Source organism: Amblyomma mixtum, chromosome 3 (genome assembly GCF_055824585.1).
Source record: "Amblyomma mixtum isolate Tamu chromosome 3, ASM5582458v1, whole genome shotgun sequence".
Classification (NCBI taxonomy): Eukaryota; Metazoa; Arthropoda; class Arachnida; order Ixodida; family Ixodidae; genus Amblyomma; species Amblyomma mixtum.
In genome coordinates, this window is record NC_143014.1 from 404,847,035 (window position 1) to 404,866,644 (window position 19,610).

General features: G+C 42.9%; 1 protein-coding gene and 1 long non-coding RNA gene across 18 annotated transcripts in view; both read right to left on the reverse strand.

The window, feature by feature from the left end:
• Positions 1–14,053, reverse strand: part of LOC149357460 (uncharacterized) — a 95,242-nt gene extending 81,189 nt beyond the window's left edge. Inside the window, exons 1-7 of one of the 10 annotated variants that reach the window (XM_089584717.1) lie at positions 13,430–14,053; positions 11,558–11,612; positions 10,510–10,574; positions 8,605–8,674; positions 6,538–6,662; positions 3,367–3,431; positions 13–131 (exon numbers count right to left, since the gene is read on the reverse strand). The gene's annotated coding sequence lies outside the window, so the exon portion shown is untranslated. The remainder of the gene's footprint in view (positions 1–12; positions 132–3,366; positions 3,432–6,537; positions 6,663–8,604; positions 8,675–10,509; positions 10,575–11,557; positions 11,613–13,429) is intronic. The other 9 variants (XM_089584713.1, XM_089584712.1, XM_089584707.1 and 6 more) reach the window with 9 other exon arrangements.
• The window catches only part of LOC149357462 (uncharacterized), a 49,708-nt gene continuing 38,897 nt past the window's right edge, over positions 8,800–19,610 (reverse strand). For 3 of the 8 annotated variants that reach the window (XR_016291832.1, XR_016291839.1, XR_016291833.1), the window contains 2 exons: positions 18,012–18,074; positions 15,140–15,432 (listed from right to left, as the gene is read on the reverse strand). This is a non-coding gene — a long non-coding RNA (uncharacterized LOC149357462). Of the gene's footprint in view, positions 8,848–15,139; positions 15,433–18,011; positions 18,075–19,610 lie in introns of those variants that run through there. The other 5 variants (XR_016291836.1, XR_016291834.1, XR_016291835.1 and 2 more) reach the window with 4 other exon arrangements.

The window sequence follows — 19,610 nt, forward strand, 5'->3', positions numbered from 1 at the left end:
GTGGACGCTTACCGTCGAGCCGGCGCAAAAGAATCCCCGACTTCTCACTGGTTAGAATGGACCGAAGGATGGTCCCCACTTCTTCACTGAGGGAATCGTCCCCCATGCCGCCGTGCAATCAGCGTCCCATGCTGCCAAGACATAAGAACACAAAAACCAAGACAGTATTAAAGACGAGAAAAAGCAATAAGAGAATATAAAAGCAATTAGAACACTATTCGAACACACGTGCACGTGCACGTATGTATTCGAACACACGTGCAAATTATTACCCAGCACACTACCCAAGACAATACATCAGCTTTCCGGTGCCCGCCAACAATGGTGACACTAGGCCGCAAAAGCCATACTTTACCCCTAAAAACAACTTTTGAACCACCGCAGTGGCTCAGTGGTTATGGCGCTCAGCTGCTGACATGAAACATGCGGGTTCGATCCCGGCCGCGACGGTCGAATTTCGATGGAGGCGAAATTCTGCAGGGCCATGTACTGTGCGATGTCAGTGCACATTAAGGGGGGACATGGGTCTTAAGACATTTTTTTTATTTACAGACCAAATGCAATGAAACTGCACAGACGTATTCAGTTTGTTCTGCTGATTTCAAATATGCAATGTGTTTATTTCTAGGCCAATTAGTTCCTGAGATATTAATATATATCATGCCATTGTCTGCTCAAACAATATAAAAAAAATGGGCCACCAGAAATTTAATTTTAATATGTGGGTAGGTACTACAATGTGTGAGGAATGCAACGCTGGAAGCAGTTTTCAATTTTTTTTCCGTGTGGACAAATGGGTTTAATATTTAGTTTCATGTGTGTCATGTGTTTTCTGACACTGTATGTCTGGTTAACTCACTTGAAAACTAACTATTAAGCCCATTTGTTCACACGGACAAAAAACTGAAAACTGCTTCCAGCGTTGCATTCCTCACACATTGTAGTACCTACCTACATATTAAAATTAAATTTCTGATAACCCATTTTTTTTCTATTGTTTGAGCAGAGAATGGCATGATATATATCTCAGGAACTAATTCACCTAGAAATAAACAAATTGCATATTTGAAATCAGCAGAAAGAACTGAATAGGTCTGTGCAGTTTCATTGCATCTGGTCTGTAAATAAAAAAAAATGCTCTAAGACCCATGTCCCCCCTTAAGAACCCCAGGTGTTCGAAATTTCCTGAGGCCTTCACTACAGCATCCCTCATAACCTGAGTCACTTTAGGATGTTAAACCAGCATAAACCATAAATTATTCTGGCAAATTTTTGGAAGTCTTCCCTGAAACTCCTGATATATAAGTATGCACACTTGCAACTGCAGTGTTTAAAATAAACGTCACCTGCAGTCTTCTGAAAAAAAAAAATGCTTTTATGGATACTCACCCCTTAAGTTCAGGACATAAAAATATGTGGAGACAAGATCTCAATTTCAGGGGACTTGAAAAAGGAAGAAACCCAGACGTGCAAATTTGAATGCAGCTTTCAATGTATCTTGCATCTGAGGAGTTTTATAAAAGCTTAAAGTGCTCAGAATACAAAAAATCTCCCAGAAAAAGAGTCTACCACATAATGAACTGAGGCAAGTTTACTCAGCTACTGACTTCGTCAAGAGTGAAACCATAAAAAGCCGTTACGGCCTTGAAATGGGCCGCTTTGGAAATTGTGAAGTTGTAGCATACTCGACGATACACTGAGAGGCCAGTAGCCCAAAAATGCATTTCTTTGTGATTGTGATGTTAAAAAGACATTGGTTATCAAGTCGGGCACAGATATGCTAAACTCCACCACTCTAGCAGTAGTCCTTTCACATCCAAAACTCTTTTTAGTGAGGGCTCTGAAATCTTGTTCACACAAACTGACACAGACAAGAAAGCCCATTAACAGAACACCACATACGACTCTCGCAGGGTGTCTAGCTGAAGTGTCACAGGCCATGCAAGGGATCTTTCAAGACCCCACCTTTTGGATGGCGTGTTTAGATAAATAGAAAGCACTCGCAGAAAGCACTCGAGCCCAAGAAGCCTACATACCTTCAAATTTGATCAGTACAACCCAGGAATGACGGACAAGAGAAAGAAATAGCGCTTTTGCACCAAGTCCTTAATACTTTAAACTCGATCTTCGGATGAGTTGCAAAGGTATTGGGCTTTGGCAAGGTCAGATTTATAAAAGTCTGCGTGGTATTTGAACACGACTCAATACTAGGAAGTTCTCAAATATAAATTTATCCAAACCATTTTCAACCATGCAACACACATATTGTATACGCACTTGAAATTCCGAATATTATTTCTCCACACATCAAAGTTCTCTCATTAAAAAATGTAGTGAAAATAGAGGGCCACATCCAGCTACAATCCATTACGATATCTGTCAAAAGATTATCATATTATGCACAAAAGTGGTGCTTACCTTGATTATTCATTAAAGGATGCTGTATCAGGGCATTTATGCGGCCAAAAAAAAACTTTTACTCACATAATTTGAGCTCTGAACACATCTACCCAAAATTAAGTACACTATTAAATGTTTTCGCGTTACACTAGACAGAAATTTCGACTCCAAGCCACATGCTGATAACTTAAGCCCTAAGCTGGCACTAGCAGGCTATGGCCTCAAAGCTGAAAGCATTTTCATCTTTCTGTATTAAAATAATTTGCTTCTCTCTCTTTCATTCTCATATCACATACCATTGCAAACCATGGCCTTGCACATTTAAAACCTGTTTGGACACAACTGTTTCACTCGAAAAATTAGCGGTGTGAATAATGCCCTCTTCAGGTCTATTGCATTCGAGCAGTGATTTATTTTTCAGGGTGAAAATACTTCTCTTCACAAAATCCTCTTAAATGATTGTCTTCATTTCAAATGATAAGGCAATAATCACTCATTATGGTTAGGCATGCTTGTGATTCCTACCCATAACATTAAAAATGACACAAAAAAGTTAATTTACCACTTAACGAAAACACGTATGGCCAATCGCTGTTTCAGTATCACGGTTCAAAATAAGGGAAACCTTGCCAATAGAAGACTGCTTTCAACATGATGTTCTCCATAAAAAGGTTCAACCTTTCAAAGGACAGTTAAATAAGTTCAGGTGCCTACATGGAGCCAATGCTATGTTCAAATTATATCATTCCTGCATCGATCTATGTTTTCTATCATTCCAACTGATTACACCATTGTACAATCCTGTTTTGGAAGCTGCTGCACTTATGCATGCATACCTTATGTGCCAACGCATGCTTTTGCTATTGACCCAACAGTTGTTTGCTGGTGTTTCCTGTGAAGTTTCATAATGAAATAAATTGACTGAGCATTTCTGGTGTTTCTCTGGAAATGAGCTTGCAACCTCACCTGGGGAACTTCCTGTGTCCTCCACAGGAAGGCCACCAGACACCCACGCGACGACTGCACTCTAGCTGGAACAATGGAGATGGAAATATGAATATGAAAAGATGGAAGTTCTCAAATATAGATTCAAATGATTTTCAACCATGCAGCACACATATTGTACACGAATTCCGAATAATATTTCTCCACACACCAATGTTCTGTCATTAAAAAATGTAGTGAAAATAGAGGGCCACATTCAGCTACAATCCATTACGATATCAGTCAAAAGTTTATCATGTTATGCATAAAAGTGGTGCTTACCTTGAATATTCATTAAAGGATGCTGTACCAGGGCATTTATGCAGCCAAAAAAAAACTTTTACTCACATAATTTGAGCTCTGAGCACACCTACTCAAAATTAAGTACACTATTAAATGTTTTTGCGTTACACCAGACAGAAATTTCGACTCCAAGCCACATGCTGATAACTTAAAAGCACGAGTAAGGTGTCCACTGTCCCGGGGGTCCAGTTATGCGCCTCTCCTAAAACCGAGGGTCATTTTTGATATCTATCTGTGTTGCGGCGCTATACAATTTTAGAGTCTGGGATATGGGCAAAATGCAGCCCCCACCGCTAGGCAGCATCGTACAACATTGAAACGCGCTGGGAACCTCGTGTATTAACAGCACAGAACAGCACTTTGACACATTCCTCATCTAAGTGTATACTACACAAATCCCTGGGTCATTTTTTGTAGGTGCTTTTGTTCACGTTTTACGATTTTTTTGTACCCCTTACCATTCAGCTACGCGCCGTGTCACCGCCACTGCCGACAGATGGCGCAAGTAGTACATGTCCAGGAAAGCTGGGCATGGGAGAGCTAAAACCTTCCCTGATTCCGGAACAGTGTTTCAATCTTACCATAGAAAGCATGCGTAGTGCTTGCAATACCTCCAGGAGTCCAGGAATGCGAAACATTTTCATAGCGACTCTACTGCAAATTGCCGCAAATGCACCCCACTTCTAATGCATAACACAGCTTTGGCCACCACCAGAGTCGTGCCAAAACGAAGAATTTGTGCTGAAAAAGTTTTCACGAAATTATAGCAAAGCATAGGTACTGGGCATTCTACACGCAAAGATCAAATCGCTTTCTTCGCTGTGCTCAGGCCTTTCACTAGACAGAATTTATGTTAATTTTCATCAGGGTAGATTTTTTGTTTAAAATGAGCGTTGCGGCGGACAACAAGGAAACGGACGCGGCCCCTCATAGGTTCACAGGGAGTAGAAACATGATGCTAAACTTAAAACAGAAGCTGCGCTCGGCTGGAGTGATTGTTGGCAGAGAGCATTTGCAGCGAAACCACAGTCGCCACGCTGCAAGCGAAGCGTGTCGCCCGTCCCAGCCGCATCGCTAGTGCGCCACCTGGAGAGACCTCACAACCGTGCATATTGCGGCCTGTTGCCGAAGTGGACAGACAGAACCACGAAAAGAGATTCCTGGCGGTGCTACGCTGAATCTTCGCACGCACTCCCCTGGTGTCTTTTATACAGTGCGGATGTCTGACATTTAACAAAGAACTGAGGCGGTAAAAACAGGCCGGCAAAAACTTCCTTACGATCAAGTAAAACCTGGCGAGGTTTAGATGCTTAAACAACACGAAACAATCGTCAACAGTACAAAGCCGAGGATGAGAAACGCAGAACGATACGTGCGGAGCTGCGCAGTCCTTTCGTTTTGCGCTGCCATTTTGTCATTCTGCATTCCTTGTCCTCGCGTTTTTCGCATCGCTTGAATTTCCTAAAGGAACTCCTCCAGTGCTTGCTATAACCAGAAAAGCGCCAGTAATAAAGACTACTCAATCCTGTGGAAGCGCACTTTGTTACATTCAGCAATGCCTGCGATACCAGAGAATCACAAGGCACCGCATCAATGCCACGTCCCCAGCGCTTAAAGGAGCTCTGAAATGGCGCTCTAATAAAATGGCGGTATGCATGGGATGCTAAAGCATGCCGCGTTAGGAATATTGTCCAGCAAGATTTTTTTTTAATGCACTTTGTGGAAGCTCAGTTATCTGTAGTCAGAATTTGAATTTCAGCTTGTTCGCGCCTTTCCCTCTCCTTTTCTCACTTTTTTGCACATTGCCTAGCGGTGCGGAGCTTCCCGATCCGCCGGAGCTATGCGGCTTATTGGCCGCGGCCATGGTAGCTGCCTAAGGTCTGAAAGAATGTAACCAATAGCCACCTATCAACTTGTATACGCAGGTGTGGGTGACGGAGTAGGATGCGAGCATGAAAGCTTCGCTGGGAAGGGCTCGCCAAATTAAGAGGGAAGGTGTTTCAGAGCCTTTCAACTGCCCCCTCCCCCACTGCCGCTGCATCTGATCGGCGGGTCTACGTGTCAGTTGCATATGTCACTTACTCATCACGTGGCCGGCTGGCCTATTTTCACTGTTCTCTCATTGTTTTACGCCATCTGTGTTCAAATTTTGGCGCCATTAGGCGATCAGAGATCAGCTCTGAAAATTAAGACACGTGCGCAGAATAGATGCCACAAGTATTTCGCTCAATGATGCGGGAAGATCCGCATCCGGGAGATGGCTCTAATAGCTGTTCGATATATCTAACCTACGCTCCGTACGTAGACGCCATCCACAGACCCTCTGAATTTTAAATGGGAGCAGCGGGGAAGAAAGAAGGTTTTCCAACACCTCCTACATAAGAAACAAACGGAGTAAGACCACGAAACTAGGAAAATAAGTTATGACACAAATTTAGAGCAAATAATGCGTCGGTAAACTTGATCCGGCTTTCACTGAGAAATGAGTGACTTCCCTCCACTTTTCCTCTCGACATGAAAGCTTTATTTCATTTCCCCAAAGAATAATTCAGACGTACTCTAGATTTGCCCTGCATGGAGATATTATATCTATAAGTATCGTGTGCTGAGGTTGTCGACGCGACTTCGCACCTACTGCTAACCACAAAAGGCCATCATGCAAATTTAGCTTGTCCAGTTATAGCCTTTATTCGTAGAGTGTCGGTCTGTGAGTGGGAGCTCAATACCTCACTTTAGCAGCGGTCAAGGAGCACTGAATTCGTCCTCCCTTACCCTTGAGACAAGCGGATTCAGTACATGCCGATGCGATGTGTCATCCCTTGACATGCACAAAAAAACTACTTTACTTACTGCATTTTCAGCCTTTCCCACTCAAGGAGCCGGCTGTAATAACGCTGCCGTTCTTTTGGTCGCGACAAGACTTTGAAAATACGGCGTCACAGAAGGGACATAACCAGGGCAGCCAGGGGTGATTTCTGCATAGAAACCACAAAAAGTGCTCTTTGCAGCGCCAAAAAGCGAAACCTTACGCACATTTAAGCGGCGATTTTTTTGCACCAAAAATTAAGTGCTTATGTGCAAAGTGATGGAAATTCAAATTTTCTTTGGATTAACTTATGGAGTTCTGACGACATTCTGGCTGCCTTTTTTTTTTCGCGGCAGTGAATATTTTTGAAGTGTGCTCTATACTCTCCCAAGTCCTAATGAATTCTGGTCGAGAGGACAGCGACATGTTGGATAAAGATTGTTGCCCAGGTCTGGGTTTTCTTGACATTCCCAAACTGTGTGAAATAGTGTGCCAGGTGCTCCACAGAAGGGGCAGAATGAATTGCGTATGTCTTGATACCATTAGCTCATAAAGTAGGGCAGTTTGCAGCCGCCGGATGATGTGTTCTTCAAATTTGCTACGGCTTTTGTGAGCTAGAAAATATTTGCTTGTAACAATCTTATCGTAATCTTTAGTTTCAGCGTAGCTTAGTAAGGGTGAGGCATCGTTAATGGTGTCAGAGAGAGGCTGCGTGCCAGATGCTTGGAGGAGGGCAGCTCGAGCAGCTGTGTTGGCCACCCCATTGGCCGTCGTTGAGAGGTGCCCTAGTGTCCAGACCATCTGGACATTCTGGGGATTGGACATTTCGAAAATGTTCCAACATGGAATGCCCACGCGGCCCCTAATATAACTAAGTACCGCTACGTGTGAGTCTGACATAATCGTTTCCTTGCTATTCTTGGATATCGTTAGTGCGATAGCTGCTTCTTCAGCCGATGTGGTATCCTATACATACTATTTCTCACCGGAACAAGCTGCCAATTGGAGCTGCGAGTGCTCATCGTGATGTAGTTTTATGGCTTATCAATGATTGGTGATTTAACTGTTCTTTCAAATATTAGTTGAACAAATACACTGCTGCTTCTTCGGTTGTATATTATTTGTTTAATTTATCTGTATACATTGCTTCTTTGTCAACCCTCACTCCCCCTTTGTTCTTTCTCTCATGTGATTTTATTCAACTGCTCGTCACTTTAACGTTGTACCCACTCCCCTGCTATAAAGCTTCGGAGCTGCAGGGTGTACTGAAAATAAATAATAGAATAAACTGCATGCTTGCCGTGCAAAAGCTCAAAGGATAAACTTCTGAGTAAGAGACTAAAAGGTGCACGAACCCCAGCATAGCAGCACATGAAATGCGCTCACTGAGTGCCCTTTCAATCGTCCGCAGAAAACATGGCAGAGATAGGCAAGTTGTCTACTAGCGCTGCTTCATGGAACCCCCGAGAGAGAGCCCATGTAGCTGTCGCTCCTTTTAAAAAGCAGAAGAGCCTTAGTCATGCCGCCAAACTTCAGTTTGGTTTCCTGATCGTCCCAGCAGTGCAGCCTGCATAGAGATCCAGCAGCCTATAAGCTAGAATTTCTAATAAGTTGCCGTAATCGTCAAGCAGTCATGTCTGAATACGTTGCTGAGTAAAGACTAAGATGAAAAAGAATGCCAATTTCATTGAAGTGGAAAGTTTCCATACGTTCACTATTCCCTACATAAACAAACTCTGCCTTGTAACCGTTCACAGGAAATGTACGGGGTGTTTCAGGGAACACCTTAAAAATTAAAAAAGGCTTTTTGGAGAAAAAATATGGCATTTGAGGCACAGTATTACTAGTGTTGGCAAACCAAGAAAACTGGTCAACTGTCTTCAGTAGTAAGAAGGTTAACACATTTTTAACTTTTTACTTGTAGAGTTAGGCACCTAGCTGCAAATAGAGATTTGTACCCGGTAGCTAGTAACAGCCATATCAGTTCTTAGCATTTCGAAAGCTACCCTTGGCGCTCTGGCTTGACAAAGTTTGGCTTTTTCCACTAGCCACGTGGACTGGAGGGGTTACTTGACATGCACAAAAAACTAGTTATTTTATACTTTACTTACTGCTTTTTCAGCCTTTGGCGCTCGAGCTGCTGTCTGTAATAACGCTGCCTTTCTTGTGGTCCCGACGAGACTGAAAATACAGCATCACAGAAGGGACATAATCAGGGCAGCCAGGGGTAATTTCTGCATAGAAACCACTAAATGTGCTTATTGCAGCGCCAAAAAGCGAAACCATAAGCACATTTAAAAGGTGTCATTCTGACTTTAAGCGGCAATTTTTTGCGCCCCAAATGAAGTGCTTATCTGCAAAGTGTTGGAACTTCAAAATTTATTTGGATTAACTTATGGAGTTCCGACGTCATTTTGGCTGCCTTTTTTTTTGTGGCAGTGAATATTTCTGATGTGTGCTCTAAACTCTCCCAAGTCCACTCTCCCCGAGTTTCCTAACTTTTGTCTTCTTAAAATTTAGCGAGGGGCTAGATTCTTCTCCCCCAAGTAGTGAAGCTACAACAAGGTTTAGACACCTGAAATGAATTGTACCTCACTGTTGTCCCCACTCTGGCTCAGATGCTTTCCACACCAAGTGATCCTCGTCACTTTGCATGCTTCCGAAAATCCACCCCCTCCACCCCCCATTCTTATCCAACCCTTATTTCTTTCCCTACTCGTACTGCAACTGGCACCTGGAGCAACCTTGCACTTCCCTCTGCTAAATAACAAGCACAGGATGTCTGCCGGATCTTAGCTACTAACATCTGCCAACGACGTGCCCAGAACCACTGCATGTTTTAAGAATGCTCGAATCAATTACTGTGTATTGTATCCGGGAGCACCCTTTCATTCATGAGAGGGCATTTCTCATAATATTTTCATTAATTTTTCTGGCCGGCGTCACAGTCAGTTACCCAATTTGTGCGTATGCTTAGATACTTGTATATCTCACATCTAAATACCTTCCAATCCCGATGTATAATCATTGGGGCCACCACTAAAAACTGTATGAAATTATGTCTGCAAGCATTGTTAGAGTCCTAAAACCTCCGCCTTCATTGAACGCATCTCCGCCAATGTCACCTCTTTTCACCCTTATGCTTCCTCACACCCTTAGAGAGTGCGGAGATAGCGGTCTCAGTCTCAATGGAGATGTCCTCGACTGACCGTGACAAGCGCAGCCAGACTCCACTGCTGCCCGAGCTCCCATTCCATGGGTTTCGTAGCTTAAGCCCTAAGCTGGCACTAGAAGGCTATGGCTTCAAAGCTGAAAGCATTTTCATCTTCCTGTATTAAAATCATTTGCTTCTCTCTCTTTCATTCTCATATCATATACCATTGCAAACCGTGGCTCTGCACATTTAAAACCTATTTGTAAACAACTGTTCGACTGGAAGAATTAGCGGTCTGAATAATGCCCTCTTCAGGTCTATTGCATTCGAGCAGTGATTTAGTTTTCAGGATGAAAATACTTCTCTTCACAAAATCCTCTTAACTGATTGTCTCCATTTCAAACAATAAGGCAATATGTAATAATCACTCATTATGATTAGCCGTCGTTAATTCACCAGTTAACGAAAACACGTATGGCCAATCACTGTTTCAGTATCATGGTTCAAAATAAGGAAAACTTTGCCAATAGAAGCCTGCTTTCAACGTGGTGTCCTCCATAAAGAGGTTCTATCTTTCAAAGGTCAGTTAAATAACTTGAGATGCCTACATGGAGCCAATGCTTTGTAATAAAATTATATCATTCCTGCATTGACGTGTGTTTTCTGTCATTCCAACTGATTACACTATTGTTCAATCCTGTTTTGTAAGCTGCTGCACTTATGCATGCATACTGTATGTGCCAATGCATGCTTTCGCTATTGACCCAACAGTTGTTTGCTGGTGTTTCCTGTGCAGTTTCATGATGAAATAAATTGAATGAGCATTTCTGGTGCTTCTCTGGAAATGAGCTTGCGACCTCACCTGGCGTACTTCCTGTGTTGTCGACAGGAAGATGACCAACAAGACACCCACGCGACGACAGCGCTCTAGATGGAAACATGGAGAAAGAAATATAAATATGGAATACGAAAAGATGGAAGTTCTCAAATATAAATTCATACAAATGATTTTCAACCATGCTACACACGTACTGCATACGCACTTGAAATTACGAATATTAGTTCACCCCACACCAAAGTTCTGTCATTAAAAAATGTAGTGAAAATGGAGGGCCACATCCAGCTGCAATCCATTTCTATATCTGTCAAAAGATTATCATATTATGCACGAAAGTAGTGCTTACCTTGAATATTTATTAAAGGATGCTGTAACAGGGCATTTATGCAGCCAAAAAAAAACTTTTACTCACGTATATTGAGCTCCAGACACACCTACCCAAAATTAAGCACACCATTAAATGTTTTCGGGTTACACTAGACAGATAATTTGACTCCAAGCCACACGGTGATAACTTAAGCCCTGAGCTGGCACTAGCAGGCCATGGTCTCAAAGCTAAAGGCATTTTTATCTTCCTGTATTAAAATCATTTGCTTCTCTCTCTTTCATTCTCATATCGCATACCATTGCAAACCATGGCTTTGCACATTTAAAACCTATTTGGACCCAACTGTTCGACTGGAAAAATTACCATTGTGAATAATGCCCTCTTCAGGTCTACTGCATTCAAGCAGTGATTTATTTTTCAGGGTGAAAATATTTCTCTTCACGTAATCCTCTTAACTGATTGTCTCCATTTCAAACGATAAGGCAATATTTAATTTATCACTTATTATGGTTAGGCATGCTTGTGATTTTAATATGACACGAAAAAAATGTTAATTTACCAGTTAACGGAAAAACATGTGGTGAATCACTGTTTCAGTACCATGGTTCAAAATAAGAAAAACCTTGCCGATAGAATTCCGCTTTCAACATGGTGTTCTCCACAAAGAGGTTCCATCTTTCAAAGGTCATTTAAATAAGTTGAGGTGCCTACATGGAGCCACTTCTGTGCATAAATAGGACCTACCATATAGACACGCACCATCCTAGTTGAGTAACTTTGGAGCTCTCTGTAGATGAATCTGGGAAAGAATAAAAACACGATACCCTTTCGTTTTCTAATAATGGGTCCAATGCATCAAGAAATGAGATTTTGAAATGTTCAATGTGAAACACGACAAACCTATTTACTTCAATATTATACCAGAAAAACAAAGTCAACCTTCTATAAGGTAGCCAATACCTCTGCTAGTCACATCTCCACTTTTTTGCTTGCCAATTTGCTTCTGGAGCCTCTTTCATCTGCTCTGCACCTCCCTAGTGCCTTCGGCGACTGTCCTTGTCACGCAACCATGTCATGATGTAACGCCACGGTTGTATGCCAAATGCTTTAGCAAGCTGCCGGAAATATCACAGGGCGGAAACTGGGGCCATGCTCTCATCACCGAATGCGTGAACTGCATCTAAAATGATAATTAGGAGATGTGCATTCAAAAACGTCCATTCTTTCCTGTGCACAGTCGGACTAGTTGGGTAAACCACTCAGTGGACTTTTGCCTTCGCTTCTGGGGTCTTTCGAGCACAGGGTGTGACATGCATCCTTATTGCTAGCTAACATATCGACATACGTGGCCCAATCTGCAGCATGCATCTTTTCCAAGTCTCTTCAACAAAAAAGAAAAAACATCATTGAAATAACTACCTAGATCTCATGAAATCACGCACGTTACCTTAAGTAAGGAAAGCGCAAAGCAAAACAGCCGCATTCAATCAAACATACAATGTACCTTATTTGCTTTGTCTGCCAGGTGTTAAAAATCAGCAGAGGTAAACGGAATTCCCAGTTTTGCTTCGGAATCATCTTTAACCGCAGAATTGCGAGCGGGTGTGAACTCCGGAGAATTTGGGTGCCCTTCCTCGCCAGTTCAAAAACCAGGCTGTTCAGAGAGAAATTAATAGAACATTTGGAATGGGCTGCTGGGAAAGAGCGCAGGAACAGGGACAAGAGAAAAGAAGACGACGGGACGGGCAGCGCCTGTCCCGTCGTCTTCTTTTCTCTTGTCTCTGTTCCTGCGCTGTCTCCCAGCAGTATGTACCAACTCGCTCAACTCGCCGTTTTACTGAAATTTGGAATGGGCCGAGGTGGCAGATGACGTTTTAGCTGTAAATTGTACGACAAATTAGCGTTCCACTCAAATGTCAGTTATTCGCTCTTTAAGACTCTTTACAACTGCACAGAAATAGATGCTACAGGAAAACTCAGGATGCACTACATCACCCATACCCGCCCATGTGCAACGACATAAACATTGCATGAAGAAACAAAATGACTCCGCCCTGCGAGTGCTGCACGATGGTATTGTTCCAGCGCCTAATGCACATCTTTATTTAAAGCAGCAGGTTACCTCGCGCACTTGTTATACTAACCGAAGAGTTTTCGAGCTCTCTAATTACACGAAACACTGCAGGAACCAAAAAAACAGAAAAAAATCCCATCCAATTTTTCAGTATGCAAAAATGGAGAGGGAAGCCAAACATAGTCTATCATGAACTTTTTCCCGTGTTCTGTGAAATAAAGTGAGACAAGCAAGCATATTGAGAACAGAATATATAAACTTTTCCCCTTCCGACGCGACAAAAAAAAAAACAGAACAAAGAAAGGCATTGAGGTAATAATATAGAAAAATTCTTATAGTAGTTAGTTTTTGTTTGCTTGGTTCTAAAATCTCTGCACCGATTTGACATACGAACTGCAAAAGAATGTTGCTTTGCATCCGAACCTGGACTGAAACTGCACCGCGTGAACACACACCTTACACTCAGAAATGCTGGCTCGACACCCAGTGCGTTAACTCCCTTGTTTCTTTCCATGCATCCAAGACAACTTCTATCGACTCACTCTGAAAGGCCTTGTGCACCCTGGGTGTACCCACGTGCCTGACCTTCGTCTGGATGCGATGCAGGTATTCTACACGAGCTCTGCAAAAATTAGCACACACAAGGAAGAATCCTCTTGAAGCAGCACATATATCTCATGGCTGGAGATCTACCCTGCAACACACACACATCGAAAGTATCTAATAATGAAGCCAAAGTAGGGTGTCAATTTAGGACTGTGAATTCCTTATGCTTGCAGACTGGGTAATTCAGTGTATGTGAGACCTATTATTCAAACGAGCTTCACGTTCTCGAATAATAGATGTAAGAATTTTATAAATATAATTACACCCTCTCATCGCGAAAACCACCATTTGACACTTTCACTACACATACATCAGGATGATGTAAGAAGCATTTCTGATCTTCGTTCTCTGACCGATGTCCGAAGTCTACGTCATCCCCGCTAGGAGCTCCCTGTGTAAGAAGCACGTCTTCCGCTCTACCACGTCCCGGCAGGTTACTCTTCCTGGTCCTGACACTGTGCTGAGTTAAAGCTCTATTAACACAGAAACAATGAAGATAGAATGCAGAGAGAATAGTTGACTGAAAGTAGTTTTATGCCAAAGCAAGTCATAGAGAGCCCGGTACGAATTCTCTTGAAGGAGCAGAAACCTGTAAGCGAATTAGTGATGCTGCTGTGTGTGATAGTATTTTGTGCAGACTATGTACAGATAATAAAGTGGAATGACTTTCGCCAAAATCTGGAATAGTGCCTCTTTTAATTAAAAAGAAGCCGTGCTTTCCATGCTGACAAAGACTCTGCATGTGGCAACCGTGCACAGTCCAGTCTTCTACCTGTGCCCCTGTCGTTCTTAGATTTGTTCAATTTGGGCACAGGCCCAATGGACACTTTGATGCATTGGAAGCACGAACACTTTATGCAGCGTCAGCCATCGCAATGAAGGCCAGTTGCCTCAGGCTCAAGCCAGTGGGCAAATGGCAGCGGCGTCGCTATTCAAAATAGTCGAGAAACGTACCAGCGCCATCCTGAACTCGCAGTAACATTCTACTGCTTGGAAATCACAGCTTTCAAAATATTACAACAAACTGCAAAAAAGTTACAAGAATACGAGTAGGCAGAATCAGTTTTTTGAACATTGCGCAATAAAGTTAAGGTAATCCACGTAAGTATTTGGAAATGACTTCAAAGTGACTGCCAAAAGCCAACCTAAAAGCATTTCACACAAGTTCGTAGAAATATACAAAAATTTTTTGCATGATCTGATACTATTAACACCGTGAATCTAATTTAAAGGAGTTCTAGAACACATTCAGAGGACAGCACAACACACTTAATCCCTGCAGTGTGTTGCCATAAAAACCTGAGCCAAATAATACACTTCTGAATGCAGCAGAGAACCCACAATCACGTTCAACAACCAAATTTCACATGCTTAGCGCTCCAAATTTTCCACAAGTGCAAACAATGCCTAACAACAGAATCCTTACCTTTATACATTGGCAGGGGCAATGCTTGAACACTGTCGTGTGGAACTGTGCACCTTTAAAGAGAAAATAGGCGTCACTGCCAGAGCCTTTAATAAATATTTCTTTAAACAGGCCAAGATGACAAAATTTCCAGTTTCAGAACAAGGCCTACTTTGCTTCTGCCAAACGCTCTCTTTAAAAGCTAGGAACCACAACTTAACGCATTTCAAGCTCAAAACTAAACACGCAACTTTACACATCGCCTGGCACGGTCAGGCCAGAGCCAGGCCTCTCACAAACCAGGAAAAGTTAAAAGAGCCACATCTTTGCAGGCTACTAGGAGAGCCTACAGATAGGCATCAGTAATTTATAGATCACAGGTCTCCATTTCTACACTTCACAGTATGCAACACCATGCAATTTCTGGACTACCTAAGTGCTCACAGACTCACATTTTCCCCAGCTTTTCGATGAAGACAGTGATTGGCCCATCGTTGGGCTCGAAAGTTGGCAAGCCGGCAGAAGAGCGGCAACCTTCCAGCGTGCAAAAAGTGACAAGAGGAGAGGGAAAAGCGTGAAGACACTGAAAATAACAATTTCACTAAAGATAACTTCTATGTAGCGCATTATAAAGTTCTTGCTGGACAATATTCGTGGAGCGGTGTGATTTAACATCTCAGGCATACCGTAACTTTATTAGATCCCCTTTAAGAAGTCTTTTATAGCCGTAACAGAGCCCACTTGATCGAGACATTTTATGTCTAGCTTTTCTGCAAACAACACAGCTTATGCAGATAGATCGCACAAACAGCCTCCCGAGCCTTCTGGCCTCTCCCTCACAATCTGTTCATACCAAAGTTACTACTCCCACTAAGGTGTCCGGTTTCTGATGTCAAGAACGGTACGTGACTGCCGCGCACCACTGACATCAGCAGTCATTGCCACCAAGATGGCAGCCAGTGAATGAACGTCGTGCGGTATGAACGGCTTTCAGGCTTAGTTTCTCGTGGGCGGACGCTTTGTACCGCAGCACTTTGCGGGCTGTGTACAATTGCGCAGATAATCAAAAGAGCGGGTGCATACTTTGCGATATTAGCCGGAAGCGTGAGGCGACACTACTACTGCACGACTGAGACTATACGTGAAAACGCCAGTTTGCCCAGCTATTATATTTCAGCGAGGTAAGCCCGTCACTATATATTTCATCTCAGGGCAAAAAGCCAGCCACCGAACCCCTCGACAAACTTATATGCGAAGATATTGTGCGTATGTCGGACGTGTAATCACCATCTTAATGGTCAGCTGTACACGAAATGTAACGAATATGTGACACTTGATTAGCAGATACCCTCGGTCCTTCCTGTGAAGACCATTCGCCCAGGCAATGTAGATGGCAACATACTAATTCGGATCTGATAAAAAGGAAGCCTTCCAGATTGTGCCAGTGGCATTCCGAGCCTTTCCAAAGTGTGGTTCACGGCTTAAGCATAGGACTACTGCCAGAATCGTGGATATACTCTGTAGCCAAAATATTGTGTTCGTCGCCAAGAGTGTAGCTCCACACCCTGTGAGAACTTACTTTTTCAGAGAAGCATGCCACTTATAACTAAAAAATACCTCTTTGAGGTAGTAAAATGGCTTCTGCAATATAGTACTAACAATTTTGGCGGATGCCAGAAAACAGATGGATGCTGGTAACTAGTAAGCTGGTCAACTTAATTTGAATAGTTAATTTTTTAACGATTAGAGAAAGGCACTTGATTGCAAATGGAGATTTTGTAGCTGGCCATCAGCAATAGGCAAATCAGTTTTTAGAATTTCGAAAGCGCGATCACTGTGGGCACTGTGATTCAAAAAATTTCAAAAACTTCACGCGAGATTCGAAAATTGCCTTCTGGCAAAGCACACATAGCGACATCTGCTTTTGTACATCACTCCAAGGGGGCAAGACCATAACCACTGAGCCACTGCGACGGCCAGGTTTGAACCATTACGACACCAAGCAGTACAAGCGCTTGGTGTCGTAATGGTTCAAACCTGCCACGGTACAAGCGCTTGGCAGGTTTGAACCATTACGACACCAAGCGCTTGTACTGTCCTCTCTTTTGTCAGGACAGCAGCGTGGGCATGTTGGTTACTCATTTGTGATGGAACAGCAAAAAACACCGGGGGCAACAGACATGTGCTGACTTACAACTCATTTTAATTTCGAAGAAACAGGGCTTCTTTTAACTTCTTCACACCCTGAAAACACATGGGTCACAACTATATTGTTAACGATATCATTTCTGATGGATGAGCTTCCTGCTCAAGGGACTCAGACCTGCAACTTGAGTTCAGTAGAGGGCATGCCTGCGGGGCCTATGAGCACGTGATTTTTGAATATGTGAAATTCTCGAAAATCTGCTGAGCCACAATGCAGATAGAAATTGTGTCATCAAAAATTTAGATACTATAATATTGATGTTACGACTCACCAGCTACAAATAACTAGTTCTCTCTCTTCTGAAGTACCCCAAACTGCTATCACTATACCACAGAAGTTGTCTTTATACATCAGAAAGCATACTGTCAAAGCATACTGTCAAATTTTCAATTTCAGGGGAACTGAAAAGAAATAAACCCAGAAGTGCACGTTTATACGCAGCTTTCAATGTATCTCATCATCTGAGGATTTGCAGAAAAGGCTTAAAAGTGTTTAGAATACAAGAAATCTAGAAAAAGAATCTACCCCACAATCAACTCAAGTAAGTCTACTCGGCTACTGACTTCATCAAGAGTGAAACTGTAAAGAGCCATTACGTCCTTGAAAAGAGCCACATTTGAAATTGTGAAGTAGCAAATTCAACGCTACACTGAGAGGCCAGCTGAAAATAACTTCTATGCGTACTCAAGCTGAAAAAAGCAATTTCTTTGAGACTGGAGAGTTAAAAAGACATTGCTAAACAAGTCAGGCACAGATATCCTACCAAAGTTTTAACAAATGAAGGGCATAGCCTTTCCTTGACATTTTTGGCTGTTTTCATCGTTAGAACTGGCAGTGACCTTAAATAATTGCAGCCCAACTTTCCATGTCTTCCTCTTGACATCTAAGATCACTCGTAGACACTCACAGCAGTGGGCGTTGTGCCTCTTCGGGCCTCCCCTGTACGCGACGAAAAAATTCCAGACAACATCTGCAAAAAATTAAGAAAACAAGACCCTAAATTTTCTGGCACTGGGTAAGTGAAACGCGCTTTCGACTCATCTTGTTTTAAATTTTCAAACCGGAAAAACCTTCGTTTGCAAGCCCAGATCTCAATAATTCTTTTCGCACTTGTCTCTGGAACGCGTGATGATATCTAATGATATTAATCGGTACCCAGGAAAGCATCGCAGCGCACCTTTAAAGAGACGCCGAAGGAAATGCTAAGTCAGGCTACACTGATACGTGGTAGGCTTCTCTGAAAGTATAATTTTCAACGAAAGCAGTGCCTTTCGCAGAGGTGCAATCGTTCCATGGGGTAAATTTTGTCCAAAAATTTTTGAGCACCGAAAATGCCAACAAGTTGCAAGTCAGACCCTTGTCACACGGGTGCGCTTAACCACAGTTTTCGCTACCTGTGGTTACTACTATCCACACAGCAATCAAACTGCGGTTATCGCGAACCGTGCTTGGCAACCTCGGTTTAGGTCATTAACCGAGAAGGTGGCGGCATCTATAGACAGAAAGTGCACGTAGGTGTCAGAGCGAGAAGTGCACGAGGTGGCCCGCTTCAAGAACATACTTTCTTTTGCACAAAATTATGTTTCAAGAGCAACAAATCAAAATAGGCAGTGTGTATAGTATCGTGCGATGACACTTTTATGCAGAGTTCGATCTCGTCCGAAGGTGCAGTAACAGTGCATTGCAGCAACGTCCCACGGCACTCAAGCTAATCATTTTACCACATTTAAACTGAAAAATCTGTGGTCCCTGCTGCAGCGTTGAAGCAGCTGACACATTCGCAATGCTCGCTGCAAGCGCCACCGTCAATGGCGCTCTGGCGTGCTACTCCAAAGTCATCGCTAGGCCTAACTTTTTTCGTATCGAAGCCACAGAGGACGACGCCTTTGAATTGACCAAAACTATGCTACATTGTCTACTTATGGCACTGCCTCACTGACAACCTCATGGTTTCATATTAAAAGAAAGATATATGATTGATTTAAGCGACACCTTAGCAGTGGCACTGGCGTGCAAGCAGATCGGGCCAGTTGCACTGAAATGGCGGCAGCTGCTACGGGGCTGGGAGCATAAAATTACCTTGTATTGCAATTATTACTCCTACCAGCAACTCGGTACAGGTCAGCAGTCCTCAAGGAGGACTGCTTCATTTTTGGCATTCCCGTAACCCAGAGCTTATCACTGTGTTCGATGCAGCGCAACTCAGAACGGTGGCGAGCCTTGTCACGACAACGAATCATGATTCGAGATAACCGCAGTCAAGTTTGGTATCTGTGTTTAGACTCCCTGAGTGACTGTAGGTCAACCAACACCAACGTTTCAGCATCAGCAAAATTTCAACAAACATAAAAAAAAATGGTGGCTAACAGAGCAAGATGGTCATCTGCATGTGCCATCTGTGAAGTACGATCGTTGGCTAGACTTGGCACATAAAATGCAGCGGCAAGTTCAAAGTGCATCATTATGCGGGGAATAAATTGGCAAAATTCAGAGGTGTGATCATTAC